This window comes from Aulostomus chinensis, chromosome 18, assembly GCF_037954235.1.
Source record: "Aulostomus chinensis isolate RoL2024-O1b breed Wild chromosome 18, RoL_Achi_v1.0, whole genome shotgun sequence".
NCBI classification, from domain to species: Eukaryota; Metazoa; Chordata; class Actinopteri; order Syngnathiformes; family Aulostomidae; genus Aulostomus; species Aulostomus chinensis.
Window position 1 is genome coordinate 3,054,110 of NC_141337.1, and position 21,844 is coordinate 3,075,953.

General features: G+C 44.5%; 1 protein-coding gene across 5 annotated transcripts in view; it reads left to right on the top strand.

Annotated features, from left to right (window-relative positions):
• gjc1 (gap junction protein gamma 1) overlaps nt 1-21,844 on the top strand; it is a 47,862-nt gene that overhangs the window by 4,216 nt on the left and 21,802 nt on the right. For 3 of the 5 annotated variants that reach the window (XM_086184720.1, XM_086184718.1, XM_086184719.1), the window contains one exon: nt 10,829-11,003. The exons of the other annotated variants lie outside the window; for them this stretch is intronic. The gene's annotated coding sequence lies outside the window, so the exon portion shown is untranslated. The remainder of the gene's footprint in view (nt 1-10,828; nt 11,004-21,844) is intronic. 5 annotated transcript variants of the gene reach the window in all.

Genomic DNA, 21,844 nt, shown 5'->3' on the forward strand with positions numbered 1-21,844 from the left:
GCAGTTATTGCAGTTGGAGTGAACGTAAAAAAGCCGGCGACCTGCTCAGTTTCCTTGCTTGGAGCCAAACGTTTGCTAAAAGAGAGACAAAAAAAGAAGAAGAAAAAAAAGTGGATTCTGTGAATGTGTTTGATGCGAAAGCTCATTTACATCAGCGACAAATACTTTTATTATATAAATTAAATAAAGTCATAATTTAGGGATAAAATGTCAAAGTTGTGAGATATAAAGTTGAAATTTTGAAACAAAAAGAGGAAATCACTACATGTAATACTGCTTTTTCTTTATCCCATTTAAAAAAAAAAAAAAAAACATTGTTACCATTGGAATATTTTTATCATCAAAGAAAAAAAAAAATTTTCCCCTGGCAGAAATGGGCTTCTATAGCACTCGGAACATCCGCTAGGATTTTCATTTTATTACAGAACTCGCGTCTTTCACGCCTTGTTAATTAAAGTTCTACTGGTGTGACAGCCTCTCGTCCTGGCGCACATTCAGGGTTCGTCCCGTCGTTCCTAAAGTCAGCATCTCACAATGAGGAGCGACCGCCGGTCAGAGAGGTGAACCTGGGAGCGGCGGCACCTTATTCACAACGTGAAACCCTCTCACTGAGCTGAACGCCTTGAAAATACACCACACGTGCGGATTATTTCGTCGGCGCCACATCAGCGACGGCTCAAACAGGAGCTGCCATGATGCTGATTCTCCGCTCTGCTCCATGAGAACCTCAGCCACATGCAAAGCGATGGATTTTGGTTGTGTTGGAAGGTGCTAGCGAGTGATGGATGCTATCGTGAACATATGGATGCTATCATATTCGCTGAGAATTTATTCTCTGGTGAGCTGCCAGCTGAAGCATAACTGCCTCCCTTTGCCCTCCACTCATCATCATCCTCTTTATTTTCATCCAGTAAGTGTGCTTTTGGCATTTCGCAGCCTCCCGTACTGTAAATTTCATGAACTGTAGGTGATTCTGCGAGGTCGTCCATCTCTGTCGCCCTTGTAACCCCACCCACCTTGTTAACCCCGCATCCCTCCAGGAGAGAACCTGCACCAGAGGGGGGTGGAGGAGGGTGGGGGTGGGAGGGGGCTCGACCCCAGTGCACCGAGAGGGATGAGGTGCAGATGTGGTGTGGCAGCAAAGAAATGGCCCATCACTGGAGTTAGCGGGGCGACCAGAGAGTCCTGGTTTCCTCTAGAAAAACCAGCATTTCTGTATTATTTCACGGTGGAGGAGAACCATTCATCGCACTACAGCTCATGACTCGGCAGACACGAGAGATAAATTGCGCGTAGATGTTTATTAAATGATCAGACGATGCTATAGAAATGTCTAAGAGGTATTTTTCATCGCTGAAATATATATAGATGGCCGTCTTTGCAAGTGCCATTTTTTAATTTAATTTTTTAAAAAATTTGGAGCCAAGAAGAGGTGCCAGAAATGTTCTTTTGACGAGACGATCGCAAGACTGACAGCGCTGACCGCCAGCTGTTCAGTAAATTAGTGTGGATGTGTGGTGAAAATATAAAAAAAATACGTACAGGCTAAAAAGTAAAAGAGTCCAAACTTCAAGTCCGCTTGAAGTGCCAAAAGTTTCGAGCACATCAGACATCCGGAGAACACGACCACTGGTTTGGTTGGTTCCTTGTCCCTGGACTCTCAAACTGAAGGCCAGGAACCTGCTCCACCGCTCCAGCGTGCGGTGCTTCTCCACCTTTATCGCTCTTGAATCACTGAACAGTGTTGCCTCATTCAGCCTTTCGCGCACACATGATGGCTGAGACCTGCGAGCAAGCTGTCGACCGGCTCACCGGGAACAATTAGGGGTTCGGTACCTTACCTCAGAGAATCAGGGTCTCTGGAGCACACTAAACCTGCAGGAACTAGACCGCCACTCTTCCTCCTGAGCCTCGCCGCCCTGATAAATACCTCAGCGCTGTGCTTCAGTACAGTAGAACCCCATGACTACACAGCAAATAAATCGTGGCGTTTTAACCATTTCCATCCATCTAAACCCAAAGCTTTATGCGATGCTTTTAATTGACTACCATTATGAGAATCGATAACGCCATCTTGCTGAATACATTCGTCTGTATCACCAGATAAAAGCTTGAATCGCGCTCCGTGGGGGTCGTGATTGATGATTGAATTGAAAGTCCATTAGATTCGCGCGCAACCTTTCACAGAGTTTTTCCGAGAGCGCGAGGCCTCACGTTTAAATATCACATATAATTAACTGGGAATGATAAAAATTCTCAGGGTTTTTTTTTTTTTTTTTTTTTAATTGCCGCACTAAAACTGCACAAATGATCTCCTACGGCCTTTAATTCCCTCCATAAAAACAGTTCTGGTCTTCAAATGTCACCAGAAAATCATGTGTATCAAATTTTCCGCCTTTATGCTTTTATGCAGATGTTGTTGTTTTTTTAATGTTAATCACTTGCAATTAAATCAGGCATTTGCAATTATCTTAACTGTCTAGCAAAATGTCTGCAGGAGGTATTTAAGTCAATTACATGCTTTATAGCCAGCTATTTTGAATAATTCACTTCCTGTTCCCCCCCCCCCCCAATTCAGTACATGGAGCCGGTACAGTAAAGAGGTGTCATGCTTTTCGCCAACCCTTTCAAATGGCAGCCATTCACAAGCACGTAGCAGGTATTTTGCAGCATGAACTGTCAACATGTGACGCTGCTCCATCCAAAAGAATAGAGAGGAGGAAAGTGTGGAGACGAAAGGAGACGTTTAACAGCAGCGGCGCTCCTGCTGCAGTATCTTTCCTAACTGGCTGTGTGCAACATGAAATATCAAGGTATTGTGTTTATATCTTGTTTAGCAGACGTGAGCGCACTGCCAGCCCTAATCCTCAGAGTGCAGCGCACTGTGGGGAAACTGTGTCTTTACGCTTGCCAGCTAGTCTGGATTCCCTCTGCTTGACACTGTGTACGTTGCTCTGCATTTTCTGGTTGCCAGTTCCTGTAAACGACATTAAAGACAGAGCAGAGAGAAGGTGCCTTTTTTGGTTGACCGGGTAATTAAGAATGGTTAGAGGCCATTATGGCAGTGGTTAATACAGTAGAGGGGCGATTCTATTATAATACACGTAGTTTTACTTCCCAAATGGACGTTGGAAATGACAGTGTTACTGAGTGCACTGCTGCTGTATCACGGCAGGTTTCGGGGGAAAGACAATTAGAAAAAAAAAAGCTGAAATAATCTCCTCAGAAGTTTAATTTGCCTTTTAGTACTCACAAATAGATGTCTTGAACTGACAAAGATGGTTTCTTTCTCTTCTTTACACTCCAAAATGCAGAACATTGTATAGTTAGCTTGAAGCTAATGGCTAGCATTAACTTAAGCATCTATGTTAAATCAAAACGTTTCTGGATTACTGAGCATATATTTGGAAAAAGATGTGAATTAGAATGGAAATATGATGGAGAGTTTGTAAACTGACTTTTTTTGGGGGGGGGCGGTTTTGTTGCCATCTGTCAGCCACCGTTAGCTACTAGCGTAATGGCTAGCGTTTTCCGCATTCTGGTGTCACAAAGAAGTAACAAATACCATCATTTTTGAGTAATTGAAACAATAAAATACACTTTTTGGGGGAAAATATTGGTTTAATCACAGTATTGGACACAGAAAACAGGGTTCGAGGTGGCCAACAGCCAACGGCTCACCAGTGTATCTTTTCTAGCCAGCTAGCTAGCTAGCTAGCTAATGTGCTTTGACTTAAAGACTTTTATACATGCGCAACTGAAGATTGATAGGTGGACGGATGTCATGATGTTATTGGTTGGTAAATACTTGTGTTTCAATTCAAATTTTGCTTCATAGGAAGAAAAAAATTGGACTTTGATATAGAAAACATAAAAAGAAATTGATTTGCTTTTTAAAGAATGGTTAAAAAGGGCATTTTCCATTTCAGATTGACATTGAAGTGAGATCTGTTGTTCAGTTAACGAGGTCGTTCTGAATTAGCGTGTGGATATATATCAATTTTAATGATGAGGTGGATATCTTTCTGTAATGAGCAAATTATAATTTTCCGGGAGAGTTGTTCCATTTGAAGATTGAAATTTATTCCGTAACGTTGGGATGAAAATAATTGGCGAAGCTACTGAAGCCTGTGTGTCTCTGGATCATTTTAAAGGTAAAAAATAAAAAATTGGATTGTAATCAAACAATGAGCTTTACATTGTGAGCGGAGACTTAATTTACCACATTTATTTGCTCCTCAAGAAGACTATAATCTTTAAATCCAGGTAAGCTCCTGGTTTGTATAAATGCCTCTGTTTTTTGGGCGGGAGTCTTTATATGTCAGACGCGGTAGCGACGAGCGGGGGAGGGTTGTGTCACGCTCCCGGTGACTCAGGATGACTCTGAGTAAAACGAGCCCTGCAGTCGGCCCTGACCCTTGGAAAACAGGCGTGTTTCCAGTTGTGCACGTGTCGCTACGATGCCACAGCAGATCTCTTTAATTGTAAAAAAAAAACAAAAACAAAAAAAAAAAACAACAAAAGCGACAGAGGAATGTCTGATTTCTTCTGACAAAGGGAATCCTGGCCATGCGTGTGCTGCTGCTGAAGCATGTGAGGAGGGTTTCAACATGAGAGAACGGATACTCGTCATAGAGTGAAACCTTTCTTGATTCATCCGTTTTTGTTAATATTTATGGGGCCGGCTCCAGTTTCTCAGCTGAGGTTCTCACATGGACATTATAGAACAACCAGAACCACTTATATATAAGATACAGATAATATGGAAGTTGTATGACGCGTTTCTCGCCGCTTCCCCCAAACTACCAGTCTTCTGCACTTCTTGTTGCACTCACGCAAGCACATAGTGGAGGCTCATGTTTTGAAGAGCAGTGGAGTCAAAACCTGTTTTGTTTTTTTGTGTGTTTTTTTTTTTTTTGTTGAGGATTTTAGTTCTGGACTATTGATTCGAAGTGAAACCCCTGTTGTGACGCCGAGAGGCGTGCGTGCAACGTTAGCTTCTACCCGTTATGCTCCATCGTTACTTTCACTACACATTGAGTCGCTAGTGGTTTTGTATTTGTCTTTTTTTTTTTTTTTTTCATTTTCTTAGTTTCCTCCGTAATCCTTGCTGTACTGTTCTGTACTAGCTAGAATCAAGCACCTGAAAGCAGCACGACAGGCTAGCGGGAGTTGTCAGCTCAAACTTCTTTGTGCAGGGTCAGGTGTGCGCAGCTCGGAGGAGGAATGGAAGAGGCGCCGTTCTGCTTGTGGCAAGTCAGTGCACCATTGGAGCGATGCTGAAGCTGTTGAAGACGCGAATGTTATTTTTATATCCAGTTTACAATTGAAAATGCAGCTCCGATTCTCCCCCAGCTTGTGGAGCTTAGAGTCACTCTGTGTCAAACTATGTCAGTTGACTCTCTTTTTGGTGGTCTGGTGGTTTTGGTAAAGTCACTTTTTGCGGCCAATTTGCCCAAAAGTTTTAATCGCAAAAAGAAAAAGACTTGATAAGTGTCACTGTCAGGGGTTTCCACCATGTGATGTCAAGCTAAAAGGAAACATTTTAGCCGCTCAGTTCCAAAGTGATGCTCCATCCCACCTAAATTATCCCAAATAAAATCAAAATCCATCCTCAATTTATGGAGTTGAGCTGCTAACAGAGAAACCAACGAACTGTGGTTATTATTATGAAGTAGTTATTCTTAATTTTATTGAAAAAAAAGAACAGTGTTAAATGGCCGTATTAAAATTTAACCTGATATGCATGAAATAAAAAACGAAAATGATTGGAAAATTTGCGTAAAAGCACCCAATCCTCACTTTTGGACAGCGTGAACTCGTGATATCACATTTTTAGGACATGATTATTGTGGCCACAATAACTCAGAGGAGGTAATATCAAAAAAATGACTTCAAATAATGCGATTGTGGCTGTCAAATCAACCTTTAGACGTGTTCATCTCGCATTTGTTGCATGAATCAACTGCTCAAACTACAGTCCAGTGAGGTCTGTAAACGCCACAAAACACCAGTGACTGCTGGTTAACCAGACAGTCCCTGGTGCAGCGTTTATCCTGTGTGTTAACCCGGTTATTAGTGTCTCATTCTAGAAATGTGGCGTTGTGCTTGGTGTTGGTTTGCCGCGATGCTGCTCCTGTAAACATCAGGCGAACAGACAAAAAGGACCTCTCTGAGTGTGGATGACATCAGATGTCACTTCCACCAAGCCTGCGCCCATGAAGAGATATGGGCAGTCTAGCAAATGAAAGCAGTCGTGAGGCTCCTTCCCACCGGGAATGTCACTATAATATACCAGGGTAAGCTCAGACATACATCCTGTGTGTTTCCAGACACACACACACACACACACACACATATGCAAACACACACGGATGTAGCGAGCCCATGTACAGGGATGTTTACGCTCCAGTCAGTGCTGCGCATGCATATTCAAACTGATATGTCGGACTCATGAATCTGTGCACGCCGACACATTTACATATGAGCTCGGCTGTCGTGGCACAGGCTGTGATTCGGGGTGACAGGTCTTATGCCACTTCCCTCGGGTCAACAGAGGGGCGGAGCCACAACGTGACAGGCACGAATGAAGGCAGAGAGAGATAGAAAGAGAGAGTGAGAGAGGCCGTTCATTCAGGGTCGTCATCTAACCACGCTACCGTTCTTTGCCTCGCTGTGATTGGGTCCAGAAGCGGTGAGGTAACACTGAGGCGTCCACACAGCTGAGCGCGTTCTCGCCACTGTGGTCGCCCTGATGCATCCTGTTTCGTCAGAGCGGGTTAAGTGTTTTTCTATCAGCCTGGAATCGCCGCTCTTTGATCCGGTATTAGACGTTGCGCTTCCTGCGAAACCTAATTACGCGGAGAAGGCGGTGAGATACCGCATCATCAGCGCATCGCTCCTTTAAGATGCTGATTATCAGGATCGTCCACAGAACAGAAGTTGAAGGATGAAGATTGTTGGGTGAATTTGGGAGAAGAAAGTGGTGAGAATAGTAAAATCTACTTTAAAAAAAGATCCCCATAATTAAAAGGAGAGATTCACTCCATATTTCTTGTCAATTCCACCACGCATACACGCTCTAGAGGCATATAAGTAGCAAACAGTAGGCTTTAATACTAAGGAAGTAAATTTCTTACAAGTTAATCTCGGGTGAAAATGTAATAAGACACAAATCGAGGGTGTGCGATACGTGTAGATGGAGCAAGAGTGACACGAGATGGAACTCGAACGTCCGTCCTCTGCTCTGAACGGAGGGTGTTCACATGTATTGACAAGAGCCAGAATGCTGAGTTTGAGTCAGCTCCTGAGCATTCGTCCGGAGTGAGCGCGGGGAGGGCTGTTCATGAGCTGGAAGCACCACAGCCTCCCATATTTATAAACAGTAGAAGCGCGCGTGCAAAAGTTCACATCCCTGTTACGAGTTGGGTGTCCATTTCAGAAGCAATCCTGGCTCCCCTGAGTGGGGACGCCGTAAGATTTAACTGCTCATTGATCCTCCTCCTCCTCCTCTATCAAGGACAGAGACACTCGCTCTTTCTCACCTCACGACACTGAAAGGGAGCATCTGTGTGTTGCGTGTACAGTTGGATGTTGAGCACAGCACATGTGGGTGCGTAAGTTTTATGTTTGCAGGATAATGTAAAAACTACCGCACTGGTGTTTTTCTGGGGTTCCAGTCTGGGCCGAGGAGGAGGCCGTTAAGTTTTGGGGCGGTTCCATTTAACAAAGCCTTGCTGAAGGTCTGTGCTCTGCAGAGTTTCGGAGGTTTTTATGCGACCGATGACACCATAAAAGTCGAAGTCTTCAGAAGCTCAGTGTTTTAAGTTAAAACGATGCTTCAACCAAAAAGTGTATTTGGCCTCTCGTGTACTCACAAAGAGGTGTCTTGAGCTCATTTAGATGTTTATTTTTTTCCCACTCTGCATCGCTTCTTTGTGACTCAGCGTGCAGAAGGAGCCAGCCGCATTTGTGTTTAGCTTGAAGCTAATAGCAAACCTTCCCTGGACAGCTGTAACAACTGTACTTTTTGCTCGTTAGGTTTCGTCTGTTGTTCGCCGTCGGTTGAAGAAAGCTTCAAGCTAAGTGAATGTGTGTTTCTGGCTCCTTCAGCATTCCAGACTCTCAAAGAAGTAAAGCAGGTGGGGAAATATGTCAACTTGTAAGTTCTAGAAAAGGCAAAATATCCTTTTTGGGGGGCGGATCACTTTGAACATACACTTGCACAGACTATTTAGCCATGTGACCTGGCTCCTGTGGAATTATCACCACAGGTACGATTAAGGAGGGCGCAGTGATGTCATGAAACACAGTCACCTTCATTATCTGAACTAACACTCACGCGACTGACCAGCAAAGCGCTGCTGACGCTGCAGGAAACACAAGGGGATCTGTGCCACAGCGCTGCACATGGCGGAAGGCATGCGCTGATCCAACCACGAGCGCTCACGCCTGATTGGCCCAGCTGGGGCAGCCGCGGCTGGCCCATGTCTCCCTCGCTTTCTGTCACTGGCGGAGCTAAACAGAGCAGCCAGGTTCACCGACCGCGGCCGACACCCTGTCACCGCCTCGCAGCCACACAGGGAGGCACACACATCAGTGCACAAGATCAGGTGGAAACGTGAGGAAAGCTGGACGGTGGAGTTGGTAGCTGAGGAGGAAGGCATGAAACCTTAAATGTAATTCTGGAAGGGAGACATTTGGGCATTGTTGTTGCCTGTGTAGTAATGATTCACTGTATCCCAATGCACGTATTACTCCAATTTCATCAGTGCTGTGTCAGCTTTTCTCCCCTGCTTCCTCCTCGTCTTACTCTGCAATGTCGTGACCTCCATTACTGGGTCACACCTTTCATCGTTCAACTAATGACAAATGACCACCAGTGCGAGCAATTAATTTTGTTTTTAGACCGTTCGTGGTGTGGGTTTAATCCATGAAAGCGTCTTTTCTCTCCGCCAAATGCAAATACTGAGTCATCTCTTCTCTTTTAGATCCGCTCTGACTTTTCCCCGTCTCCTCAAAACGAGTAGTGGCTCTTCACAGCGAGTAATTCCACTCAATTGAGCATCTACGAGGGGTTACGCTAATAAAAAGCTACTAGAAAGACACAAGCAGGGCTATTTTTAGCCCCTCTTCCATATACAACATGTTCCTCCCGACAAGATGCTCAAGGGTCAGTGTTCCTGACGTCTCCTGTGGAGAACTAAACTGGGGATTTGGAAATACCGAGGGTTTGAGGATGAGTTGCGTCTGGATTAAAACCATAAACGTGTGATGTTAACCTTCACCGACTCAGTCACCTTAAAGTGTCATCTCTCTGATAAAACATGGTTTTAAGGCATTTTTATGCATTAAATAGTGTTAAACTTTTCTCTTTTTTTAAGGGTAGAAGGCCTGTCTGTCCTTAAATCATCTTTTTACCTTTAAGAAAGAAGGTTTCACCCCAAATGAACTCGCGACCTTTCCAAGAATAGACCGCAACCTCCAAGCTGTGGTTGATTCAATTTGTGAATACTTCAGAGCTAATTATATATCTAGCGATTTAACAGGTTGGTGGCAAAAAGGATAAAGATGATAATGACCCATAATGATTTTTTTTTTTTAAATAGCAGTGATTTGCTCTTAAAAAAAATATACAGAAGTAAAATGTGGGAACTTTTTTTTTTTTTTTTATAAATTTTTATTTCTAAACTGATGTGAAATTTTTCAAGGCATTTTCATGTAGTCGTTTACAGGCTGTATCATAAATTACTTAGGAAAATAACCCTTTCAAATAAACGTATCTTGATTTTTTCCAGCTTATGTTATCGTTACAGTAGCTTTTTTTTTTTAATTTTATTTTTTTTCCAGCAGACCAGCTGTGACGTTCATTCACTGGCAGGTGAGGACGCTTGATGTGGCCGACACCTGATGACCCTATCCAGTCTCTATTTATTTTTATTTCCCAGAATTAACACTGAACCAGCTCCCAGAGTTCCAAGTTATTACATCTAAATTGAAACCGGTCTAATTCATTTGAAACGGCGTAAAACAGAGATTCCTTTCTTTCTTCGAGAGGTTGTGAGCAGCAGGAGCGTGCAGGTGAAATCAGTGAATTGAGGAAATCATGAGGATAATAGTGATGAACTGACTGTGTTTTCTTTGTGGTGGTAGTGGCTGTGATGCAGGCTTTGTTACCAGTGAGGGGAGGAAACTCCTGTGTACAACCTGTCAGCTTCCGGTCGCCTCCACATTTTTGGGGCAGAAAAGAGCAGCAAATCCCCGCGTCTTTTTTTTTTTGTGTGTGTTCTTTTTTCCCTCCTGTTACATCACCAACATGTGCTGTGTCTCCCAGGACAGTCCTGCCCTGTCCTTTCCTCTCTGTCTCTTCTCCTGCAGCCATGTTTAAACAAAGTAACATTCATACATGAGTGGGTTTCCATGGCCATGAGGCCTCAAGATTATCTGAGCCATAGCCCACCATGGTGTGATGGGTAGGAAAAAGCCCGAAGGCGAGCACAGATGCTCTCGTGCTAGTAGTGTAGCCTTGATGATAGCCTCACGGGCTAACACTTTGAGACTCTGTGTCTAAAACAAAACAAGACCAAAAAAAAAAAGAAAAAAGATTTGCTTGACAGAATCTCTCCAGGCTTAACTTTAAATAGCTCTGTGCTGTTTTACTTCTCTTTTTTTAAGGTTTATTATTGGTTTGGGCTGCATGAGGCCTTCTTGAATGCAGTTGGGAGTCTGCGACTCTCTCCTACAGGAGCCTTAACACACACCGTTTACATAAAGATTAACTCAGATGTTTGTTCTGAGAATGATAATGACTTAGTGATTGTATACGCAGGCCCTCGGGGAGAGCAGCAGCAGCAGCCTCCTCAGCTGGCACGTAGCGGTTGTTTCTGGAACTCGTCACCGCTCCTGTCTCCAGCTCGGCATCGGAGCACAGGATCCGTCATGACCCCTCAGCTTCAGCCCAGCTCTCTGCCCAACCTGCAAGGAGGACAAACAGTCCCCCTGAGGTTAGAGAACCTGTCCAGTCTGCTGATGATTTATTTTGTTCAATACATGTTGTTCTGAAGCATGATTCAGCTCGACTGGATGGCAAGTCCAAGCTTTCACTAAACTGTAAACACGAGCTGTGAGCTACAACGTTTTCATTTCATCCCTTATTGTAGCCCCGTGTAGTTTAGATGACGGGACAGTGCAGTAGCACGCGGTCTAACGTGATGTAGAAGGTTGTTGTGTAGGGCGCCTCCTCTGTGAGGTGACCTGAAGGATTTCCTCAGGCTGTGACGGAGCTATCAAGTCCACACCCTTCGCTTCTGGACCACGAGGTCACTTTGTGTCGGGGATCTTAGAAATGTTCCAACATTGTTTCCTTGGTATTTCAACAGGACTGTCGTTGCGATTCCAAGCTAATTTGTAGAAGCTGTCACGAACATCTCGTTGCTTCACGCTCAAACGTGGCCTTAAAAGCTCCTTAACAGTTCATGTTGCTGTTTAAATCTTGTCCTCCATCTCTGTCTCTCTGGCTGCTTGTTGGTGTCTTTGTGCCTGGATTGAGCCTTTCATTCTTGGTTTTGTATCCAATGTCAGTGTGAGCAAAATCTTTTTTTTTTTTTTTTTTGCACAACCCGACCAGTCAGTTGTCTTGGCAGGCATGATTGGATGATTAAAGTTGCATTGGAACAAGTGTAACCGTAGGCGAGAACATATTGCTGCAAAAGAGCTTTTTTTTTTTTTTTTTTTGGCGGGGTTGTTGTTGTTCACCAGTCATTCAGGATATTTCCTTCGCGGCTCTTTCCACCCCTCTTCTGCCTTTTCACTCTCCTTTTCCCCCTCCTCTTCTGCATCCTTTAAGTGTTTTGTAGGAAATTTGATTGCTCGGTTCCGTTTACATTCACTCACCATCTGCTGGATTTGGCTGCAACTGTGAATCAATTCTTGATGTTGGCAGCTTCGCATTGACTCGCCGACTGTCTTTATTTCCATTTCCATTTAATCTGTTTCTGTTCTCTGGCATCTTTTGATCTCCAGACACTAAGGAAAAATACCAGTTACCACTCGCATAGAAGATGAAAACGCCTGCATGGGCATTTTTCTGAATAATAACCTTTACTGAGTACAGCAAAAAAGTAGGAGAATGCACTGCCTTTTCTTTTTTATTGTTTGACAGACAGAAATTAGAATTATTTTTAATACAAAAATATGATCGCAGCTCATAAATTGAGTGTGAAATTGTTTGTTGTGAAGTACTGCAGTTGTGCAGATGTACCAATTAATTGGTAGGGCTTTTACTTTGTAGGAAATATGCAGGTGGGGTTCTAATAAACTATCTGACTTTCCAAGTGTCAGGGCGAGTCATGACAGCGTGACAGTAATCCGGCACCACGATAGCCAGACCCTGAAACTGAGGCCACTAAATGGAATTCAGCCATCACTCATGTCGTTGATGGAGCCTCCTCCTGCTGTCGGAATGTTGCTGAAATAAATAAAACGGGGCGGCAAATATATTTTGCTTTGAATGTAATTGAAAACTCTTTTTCTTTTTTTTTTTTTTCCAACTTCAGGCAAGAAACAACCACAACTGACGAGAGTTTTGATGAGTTGTCCTGTTTGAGTTCATCGGAGCCCCAGCTTCTGATCATTAATAGTTTGGTCAATTCTGAGATCCCGATGATCGAACGTGATTGCTCAGTGTCTTCAGAGACATCATGCTTTTATTTAAATCTAACAGTGGCTTCCCTGGAGCGTTAAATATAACAGAAATGGGGGAAAACATAAAAGATGAGGTACATGAAATAGATACATTATAGAAATGGCTCGATTCTTTTACAAAAGTATTCAGAAATGCCTATTTTTTGTCATTAAACTGCGTGTGTCGATTACTTTTTTAAATGAACAATGAATGTGGTCAGGACTGACAGTTAACTCAGTCGTTGACGGAACCCCCACGCACGGAATTTTTCTTTTACATGTAAAACGATCAGTCAGAGACAGAAGTGTAATTCATGTTTGCTTTCATGCAGACCGAATGTTCTCCAATGTTCTCCTCTGCATCACTAAACACAGTCGATGCAGGTGACCCCCCCCCCCCTCCACAGAAGGTCACTGAGGCAGGGGTGAGCAACGGGACCAAAATCTGCTCTCATGGAATGTGTTTCATTTTTGGAGCATCTATTCCTTGACAGGATTGTGTCACGGAAACAAACAAAACTGTTGCGACCCTATATTTATGTATTTTACTCATTCTTGACGAAACTGTGCTATTTTTTTGTTTTGTTTTTGTAAACGCAGCTTCTGTCATTTTAGAATAAGGGCCATAAATTTACTGGTAGATGATAAAGAGCTTGATTGTGATGCAGACTGAGCAGCTTGGACAGATTTCCAGCCTTGAGTGGCGTCTCACAGACTCGACCGTAGACGTTGCAAGGTCTCGTCTCTTTTACCGACGGAGAACGTGCATATGCATCAACCCTGGCGTCGGCGCCCGCTTGTCGTTCATTTGTGATATGAAAAAGCACAAAAGTCTTTCTCTGAAGAGCACTAAAGCCCGCAGAAGGCCTCGCTCGCAGTAGTTTGTCAGCAAAACCTGCAAGTAGCCAGATGAGAAGAGGGAGCGCCCATCTGAACAGATTTTAGTTGTTTAAAAATGGTACAAGCAACTGAGATTAAAGGAGGTCAACGTGAAAATGTCATCGAAAAACTGGATGTCCCCTCTTGAAAAATCACTGGGGCGCCACTGGCCTGAACTCTGTATCAACTCTGAGTATTGTTGTTTGATAAACCTTGGCCCCTCCAGTGGCCGGGCTCCTCACTCAGCCTGCTCTGCTCCGTAAGGCGAGTGAGTGACAGCGGAGTGATAGCTGTCCATGGAGCACTCAAATGAAAGAAGATGATGGCTGATGAATGCGATGAACTGACACTGACTTATTACCCAGATATTTAAGTTTAATAGCTTGGGAGATCTTGTCCTCTGTCATTCATGGCCCTGCCAAGGCTGGATATAAATATGAATGATGCCCCGTGGATTCGTCTGGAGAAACGGGGTCAGGGTCGCATTTGTATGTTTTTGCATCTCAACCAGAAGGGTTGGCTTAAGATAGATAGATAGATAGATAGATAGACAGATAGATAGAGAGACAGATGATAGATAGATAGATAGATAGTTTTTTTAGAGGCTAAATGTTTTTCCTATGATTGAAACGTATGAAAATAAAAGATGGCAACATCTAGAAAAAGCTGGAAAAGGAGAGGAAGATGATGGAGTGTGACGGACAGGTGTTTCAGGCCAGTTCAGACCTTATCAAGAAGCATTAAGATGCGTCTTGGCAGATGCGATCACAAGTGGACAGCTTGCCACAGGTGTGAACACAGCCCAACCACATTCCAAGGTGGTCCGGGCCACATGTGACAGCCTAATCTTCCGACGCCCCCCAGTCAGAGGAGATGCAGCACGAGCGCGTCAGACATCTTGGCTGGTTTTAGCCGAACGAGCCGAGGAAGACACCCTGATTTGTTTCGATTGCTTGATTTTGGACTGCAGCACATGTGGCCTTTGCTATCAGTCACGATGTACGCGTCTGTCTGAAGACTTCACACGCATATAATTATCATATTTCATTACTTCATGATGTATTGTCAAACAGGGAACTGAACCAGCGGCTCCTGTGTTACTAGGCAACGCAGTAGACCACTGCACCAACCTATCAAGTTCTGATTGGATTTCATAGATATGACACTAGTTCCTGTAACAATTATAAAAAAATACTAGTCGTAATACTGTGATTCTGCATCCTATTGCATGCGGGTGCTTTGTTTACTCTGTATGATTTTATATAATTACAGAAACCTTAATGTTACACATATTTGTCGCTCCTTGTATTGTTCTACCTCTGCTCCATGCACCGTGGGATCTTGTTCAGTGTAGCCTCCCGACCCGCCCGGGTTCCAGGTCAGGTTCAGCTGGTCCTGGCTGGTTGACCCGCTTGCCGTGCAGTAACAGTAGTACTTGCAGCTGTGTCAAGGTAGCAGGCATGTGGAGGACGCAGTGTTCAGCAGCGTACATGGGCAATTTTGAGTCCACTTCGTGATGTTACACATGCCGTTTCAGCCTTCAAGAGATTCGTTCGTCCACGTTCTTCCAACACTAAGGAACTTACGTCTTGTGATCCCATCACCAGGGCGATACCAGGTCTGAACCAGTTGAGCGGTAGTTTCAAGTCTCTGTTGACAGTGTATGCAAATGCTCGCTATAGCTGCAGGGATCATTATCCAGTATAATGGCAGGTAAGCCATCTGACAGATAAAGAGATAGATAGATGGATAGAGGGATGGATAGAGGGATAGACCACCTCCACCTACTCTCCTCTGAACCACAGGAAGTTATGTGCCATGCAGAGGGAGAGAGAGAGAGAGGATTTCCCCTTCCTCTGTATGTATTTTTGAAGTACAGAGGGTGGCGGATGGATTTTGACAGTCATTTGTAGAGAGGGTGTGGAGAAGGGACTGAGTAGCCCCCCCCCACTGTGGACCGCCAGCCTTGAGAATAACAGTGTGTGACAGTTGAGAGTGAAATTGTGACGAGCCGAGAAATTCCCTCACAATGGTGAGTGGTGAAGCTCTACCTCGTGTGGTCTGTAATGGATCCAGTGGGATACTGAGGTGGTGGAGCTCTTTGAGTTGCTGTAGTTCCTTAATTATCTGACGAAGAAGAGCTCAAAACAAAATCAGTGACAAGAGGTTTTTCCGCCAGAGTCTCGAGGGTCCCAGGAGGCAGGAGAGTGACCACTGAATCACCCTCAGGAGCTCATTAGAGGGGATCCGAGAATGACGAAGCGTACGAGGGGTTGACGTTTTAGACAGGTTTCTAAAAGCATTTCATCATGATAGAGGTGAGAGCAACAGAGCTGCTACGGTTCCCCTCCGACGGCCGTTGTCGGTGTTTGTTTTAGAAACAGAGACGACAGAGAGAACTTAGGCAGAACACAGAGAACCTTTGCTCAACAGAGACTCTCGAAACCTTCGGAACGTCGTTTCAGCTGGTTTATCGTTGAAAAGTAGATCCCCCAACACCAGGAGTACACACCGTGCAGTGTTTTTCAGTTTTGTTTTGTTTTTTTGTTTGTTATCAACTGTATTGCTGTCCTTGGTGGTTCTGTCTGAAAACTAAATACTACTAAATAAAAATACCTGTAAAATGATTAAACTGATGCGAAAGGTGATTGATTGTGTGCAGCAGTAGAGAACAAAACACTGCTGGACAAATTCTCATGTCACATTATCTTAAACTGGTAAAAACGTTGAAATAATCACTGTTGGTGCTTCCATAAAATATTTACAAATTAATATTTTTAGTCCAAAATCACCAGTACGATGTTTTAGTGGGTAAATTAAATATTACAGCAGCTGTGGTAGTTTCAGAAATTACACCATTTTACTGTGATGCAGCTTTTATGAGCAGGAGAAGACAACGCATGTCGCAGCAATAATTGCTTGTATGGCGAACAGCACGGTGAGTGTCACAGCTGCCTCCAGATGCCAGCTGTTTCTGACTTCCATTTTGCTGACATTTAACCGTATTAATCACGACTTCATATTGCTGATGTCAGGACATCATGATGCCAATTTGTGTGAATTATGGATTCACGCTCTGTTGCGTTGCTCCACAAGACGACAAGCATTCAACTGTTAAAACGCTTGTTTTCTGAATGGAGTTCAAATTCCAGCAGCTACAGTAAATCTGACGGGCGTAACTCTGAATATTGGTGACATTATTGGGGATCTTGATTTAGAAAAGAATGGTGACCATCGATCTCTGTATGTGAGATCACATGAACACTAATTTACACGGAGGAAGGGAATTAGACATGATATACACGCGTGTGATTGGTCTGCCGCCATACAAGCCAACATTGTTGGGTTTATGGTGAGTGTTTTACTCTCTCGTCACAAGACGACCATCTCCTTGTACAGCAGACACTGATTCTTGTCTTTCTTGACTTTTCCACGTTAGTCACACATCGAGTTTAACCACGCAGAGACGGACGATGAAGTGAGCTGGAGCTGTAGCGCTCGCCTGCATGCTGAGCTGCTCAGCGTTCAGCCACTGTGACGGGAAGGATTTCTCTGCTCGTAAAGCAAGTCAGCTGTGGTTGCCGTTGGGTGTCTACTCGCCCTCCTATCCAGCAGCATGCGTGTGCTACCGCCACCACCGCTGCTTTTAGACGTGACAACATGGATCTTGAAATCAACGGTTGCTTCTCCAAGATGTCTGATTTAAATTGCCCGCTGCCTGAGGGTGAAAGCCACATTTCATTACACAACTCTAATTAATTTCTGCAGGAAGCCATGCGTGTTTGTAATTGATTGACTCATTGTCACAACCTAAATAGACGTCCAAGACTCGTGATGCTCTCAGAGTCAATTTCACGCTAGCTAGAGGGCTGGATGTTGAGCTATTAACTCCATAGAAGTGAAATGTCAGGTGCTGAGACGAGGTGGGACAGATGTTTATCAGTCTCTCATCAGTGCATCGTATTACTTCCTCCTGGAGCTGCTTGTGAGTCTATTAATATCCTGTCTGTTGTGGTGAGTGTTGACAGTCAGCCCTGACCGAGCAGAAGGAGATGCCGCCAGGTCTCAGGTCTGCTTGGGCCCGGGACAACAAGCTTCACGGGGGATCCGGCTCTGGTTCAGGAGCAGCGTCTTCTGTCCCCTTTCATCTCCTTCCCTCTGTCCCGCATTACCTCGCTTAACCAATTTGTATTTCCGCCATGCCTCCACGCCGCATCTCGGCTCAGGTCAATCTAGCCAAGCTCAGGGAGACATTATCCCCTCTCAGTCATAAATCACCGGTCTAATCAGCTCCTGTACACATCAGCTGGCAGGGAAGCACCTCGAGCTCAGGAAATCAATCTCATCAATAAGTGAAGACGAAGTGGAGCAGTCTTGTGTGTGTGTGTGTGCTTGTTGTACCGGACCCTCGCGTCTGTAATTCTTCTTCCTCCGTGAGCGGGTTCATTCTCACCTTCCACTGCTTTGTTAGCAGCTTGTTTCACATCAGCGCCACGTCTCGCCGGAAGCACTCACTCGATAAGACATTCGGTCTCCAGCAAGTCCCAAGTCCTTTTTTCTTGGGCGAGTCCTATCACAGGTTATATTGAGTCAAGTGGAGTTTTAAGTTGAGTAACTGCTCCAAGATAGCGCTGCCCTACATGTCACGAGAGAACAGATTGTATCAGTGAACTCTTTTAGAATTTAATGGGTTTTTAAATGACGGACAAAGATTGATGTTGTCGTCGGGCTGATAGAAGAAGAATCCTGGCCCAGTTGATTGCAACCATCTGATCTGATGTGTGTGTGTGTGTGTGTGTGTGTGTGTGTGTGTGTGTGTGTGTGTAACCTCCAGAACCTCCTGTGTCAAATGCCCTCATTAGTTTTAATCATATTTCGTTATCCTCATCCTTCCTCGGTTAACGGTGACTGTTTCGGTAGCTTGAATCGACCTTGATTCCTTTGTGATGAGCCTGAATGTGTTTGCGGCGTTTTTCGGGTGGATGATTTAGATTTAGTCTTCACGTTGAATTGCGTGTTATTTTTAGTAGGTCAGTTATTGTTAATCTGAGTGTAGTTTTAGCCACCGAAAGCTCAAGTTTAAAACTCAGTTTGATCATTTTTAGTCTAGTTTAGGCTGACAGATGTAGTTGAAAAGCAATTTTTGTCTAGTTTCTGTTGATTTAGATCCCTTTCAATCATTTTGAGGCACATATTTCATAAAATAGGGCCCAAACAGATCAGCAAATCAGCTCTATCTTGAGTGTGAAGTCCTCTGACGGCAGGATCCCGAGATTCACTTGGAAGCTTATCCTGGCACCTGCGATCAGCAAACTTCTTCCTGCCCAACTTCAGCTTTAACAACCTCCTGTATTTATGACAGTAAAATACGGATTAAAATGCAAACTCTCCTCTCATCAGGCCGCTTCCTGTGGCTCCTGTTCATACATATACTCACCCTTCATCAGGAAAGAAAGCTTTTCACCCTGGCGCAGCAAGAAGACTCATGAGTGCGTGTGCCAAAGCAATAAATAAGAAGTTTGTGTTGCCCAACAACTGTTGTCTTCTTAGCCAACTCTGAGTCATTAATATTGACTTAGTATCATTTATCTCTGTAAACTTGACAGCTTATTGGAAAGTTAGTATGTCATTAGTGAGGCATCGCATTTTAATATAAGCCATGCAGATATAAATACCGGTAAATCCACTGTAATCCACTGGAGGACTCTGGAAAGTCAACCAAATTAATTTTACGACAATGACAAACAGTCGTGCCCATGATTGTGTGATGACGTGTCTATATAGCATCATCATAAACCCTGGACATGTCGGAATTCCTGCACATTTGTGACGTTTTATAGATAAATCTGGAGTTATGGTTGGCTTTACTGGCCCACAGGCATCCTGACCTCCAACTCTACATGGAGGCAGCCATTATTCACCCCCAGTGACGTGAGATGCGTGCGATGTGTACAGCGAGGGTGTCTGTCCTTGCTGGATGATGGGAGAAAGAGGAAGTGAAGGTTTGGGAGATGGGGGATGGGGACAATACACAAGGGTGAGGGTGTGTTGGGATTTGTGGGGGTGGATGGCGAGGGCCCACGGGGAGGAAGAAGGGGGATGGTGATGAACAGGGGGAATACTAGTGAGCAGAGTCCCCCCTCCAACCCTTTCAGATAGTATAATACCTCTGTACTGTGAGCTGGCTTGTGGGCGAGCCCCGAGAGCCTCGTTTTCTGCCCTCAGTGCCAGAGTATGAATGGGATGTTGCATGAGAGCTTTGTCTCCGCTCGGCGCTCTGTGCCATGGCCTGAAACAGGGCACTCCATTTATGCACTCTCTCCGATTTTATCTCATTAGACCATGGGCGCCATGCGTGTTCAGCTGCCGTTGTGTGTTGGTATGTAAATGCACTCCTGTTTGAGTTTCCATGTGTGAGAATTGATTGCTTTGCTCGCAAGGTTTTCCCTCTGTAACATATGTGTCCATCAGGCGGAAGTCGGCATCTGTATCCCCCCTCCCTCCACCCGTGTGTGATGGATAGAGGACGGTAAAGGCTAAGACCACAGATCAGCGAGGGAGGGAGAGAGGGAGAGAGGGAGGGGGCGGGCTCATCTCTCCAAATTCAGTCAAGATTCACTCTTTCCCTGCCTTCCGGCTAGTTGTTAAACCGACACATGCTTTTCTTTACCCCTGCGATGGCCTCGTCTTAAAACAGCTCTTAATGCTACAACCCTCATTGTCTGCTTTGAATTTCAGACCCGAAAGCACGGTTTTTGTTTTCGGTTCATCCGAATTGCACCATGCAGGGTGTGTGTGTGTGAAGAGCACCGTCACCACTGTTCGCTCTAATCTATCATCTCTCATCACCATTCTGCTGTGTGGATCTATCAGTCTTTCAGACAGCAGAATGGCCCCTACAGTGTCGACCAAGGCTGAACGCTGCAGCTGCTGCACACACTGAGCAGAGGCAAGGGACAACACTCCCCCTGCACACACACACACACACACACACTGGGAAAGAGAGGGGAGAGAGAGAGAGAGAGGGCTGCTCCTCCTTGTTTGTCTGATGTTTTGCTTTGCTTTAATAGCAAGACTGATGCCATTTAAATCTTTCACTTCAATTCACTCAATGCAAATCCAGCTGCATAAGTGGGTTAGCAAAGTCCTTCACTGACACATTGGCGGGGACAGTGAATGCAGCGAGTCTAAACTGCCATCTCATTTATCCAAATGTCACTTCTTTTTTTTCAAACTGAAAGATTAAGAAGAAAATGTGAAATATCTGCAAGAAATGCTGCTGCGTGAAGAGAAATGACTGGAATTAGCTCTTTTTTGTTAGCATCCTGAAAAAACCTCCACATTAGCATGTTGTAACGCATGCACACCGGCTTTGACAGTTCCAGTTAATACATGATGTGCAGTTTGATCTATAAAGGTGGAGTTCAAAAGCGCCTCTGCGTAATTTTTTTACAACAGATTTATATTCCAGATACCAGCAGGTCCGTTTTTATAACCCAACTAATCTGCCCAAATGTGCAAATTACTATAAGATCCAAGCTTCCATGAACCTAAAGTCTAGCCTCTGTGAGTGAGAGAAAATGAGAATTTTATGAAAACAGTCACATAAATTAATTTTCCCTCGAGTGTATTGCGCTGAATTATGAATGTGTCAGTATAAAAAACAAAATCAGATCTCTAACTCGTTTCTGGTGTATCTCCTCTGTGGGGATGTTTGTCTTCATCCTCATGGCAAACTACCGAGCTGCATACGCCGCTAACTGGACACTGGTGTGGGACCAGCAGCTCCCAGAGCGCACACACTGGCACACGTAGAGTTTGCACAGGTGGGCGCGCTTATCTGTCCACGAGGGCCTGCAGAGCTCCGTGAAGTAGCGAAATGTGATCAATAGCGTCGGTCTGCTGGAGCTTTTATCAGGATAACTGGAAAAGGTTTGACGGGGTGCGGCGAGTGATTGTTGGAGTGATAGAACTTAGCTGTGCCATCGATGACATCCTGCCGCTCATCCGTATTTGGATCTGATGAGGTCGTGCGTGGAGGTTTTGCGCTCCTCCAGTGTTCCTGCACTCCCTCATGCAACCTCAGTTGAAGATTCGTCGTATTCAACTCAGAGAGCATCAGCTGGTCACATTTAGTTGCTCTTCCAGTTTTGCAGAGTAACTTAACACAAAAAAGGCGACTTGAATACAGTAATCAGAGCTTTGTACTCAACATGGCGGTAGAGGGTTCGGGCACCGGTCTTCCTCCTTATTCATCTCTCGCCACAGCGGATCATTGTATATT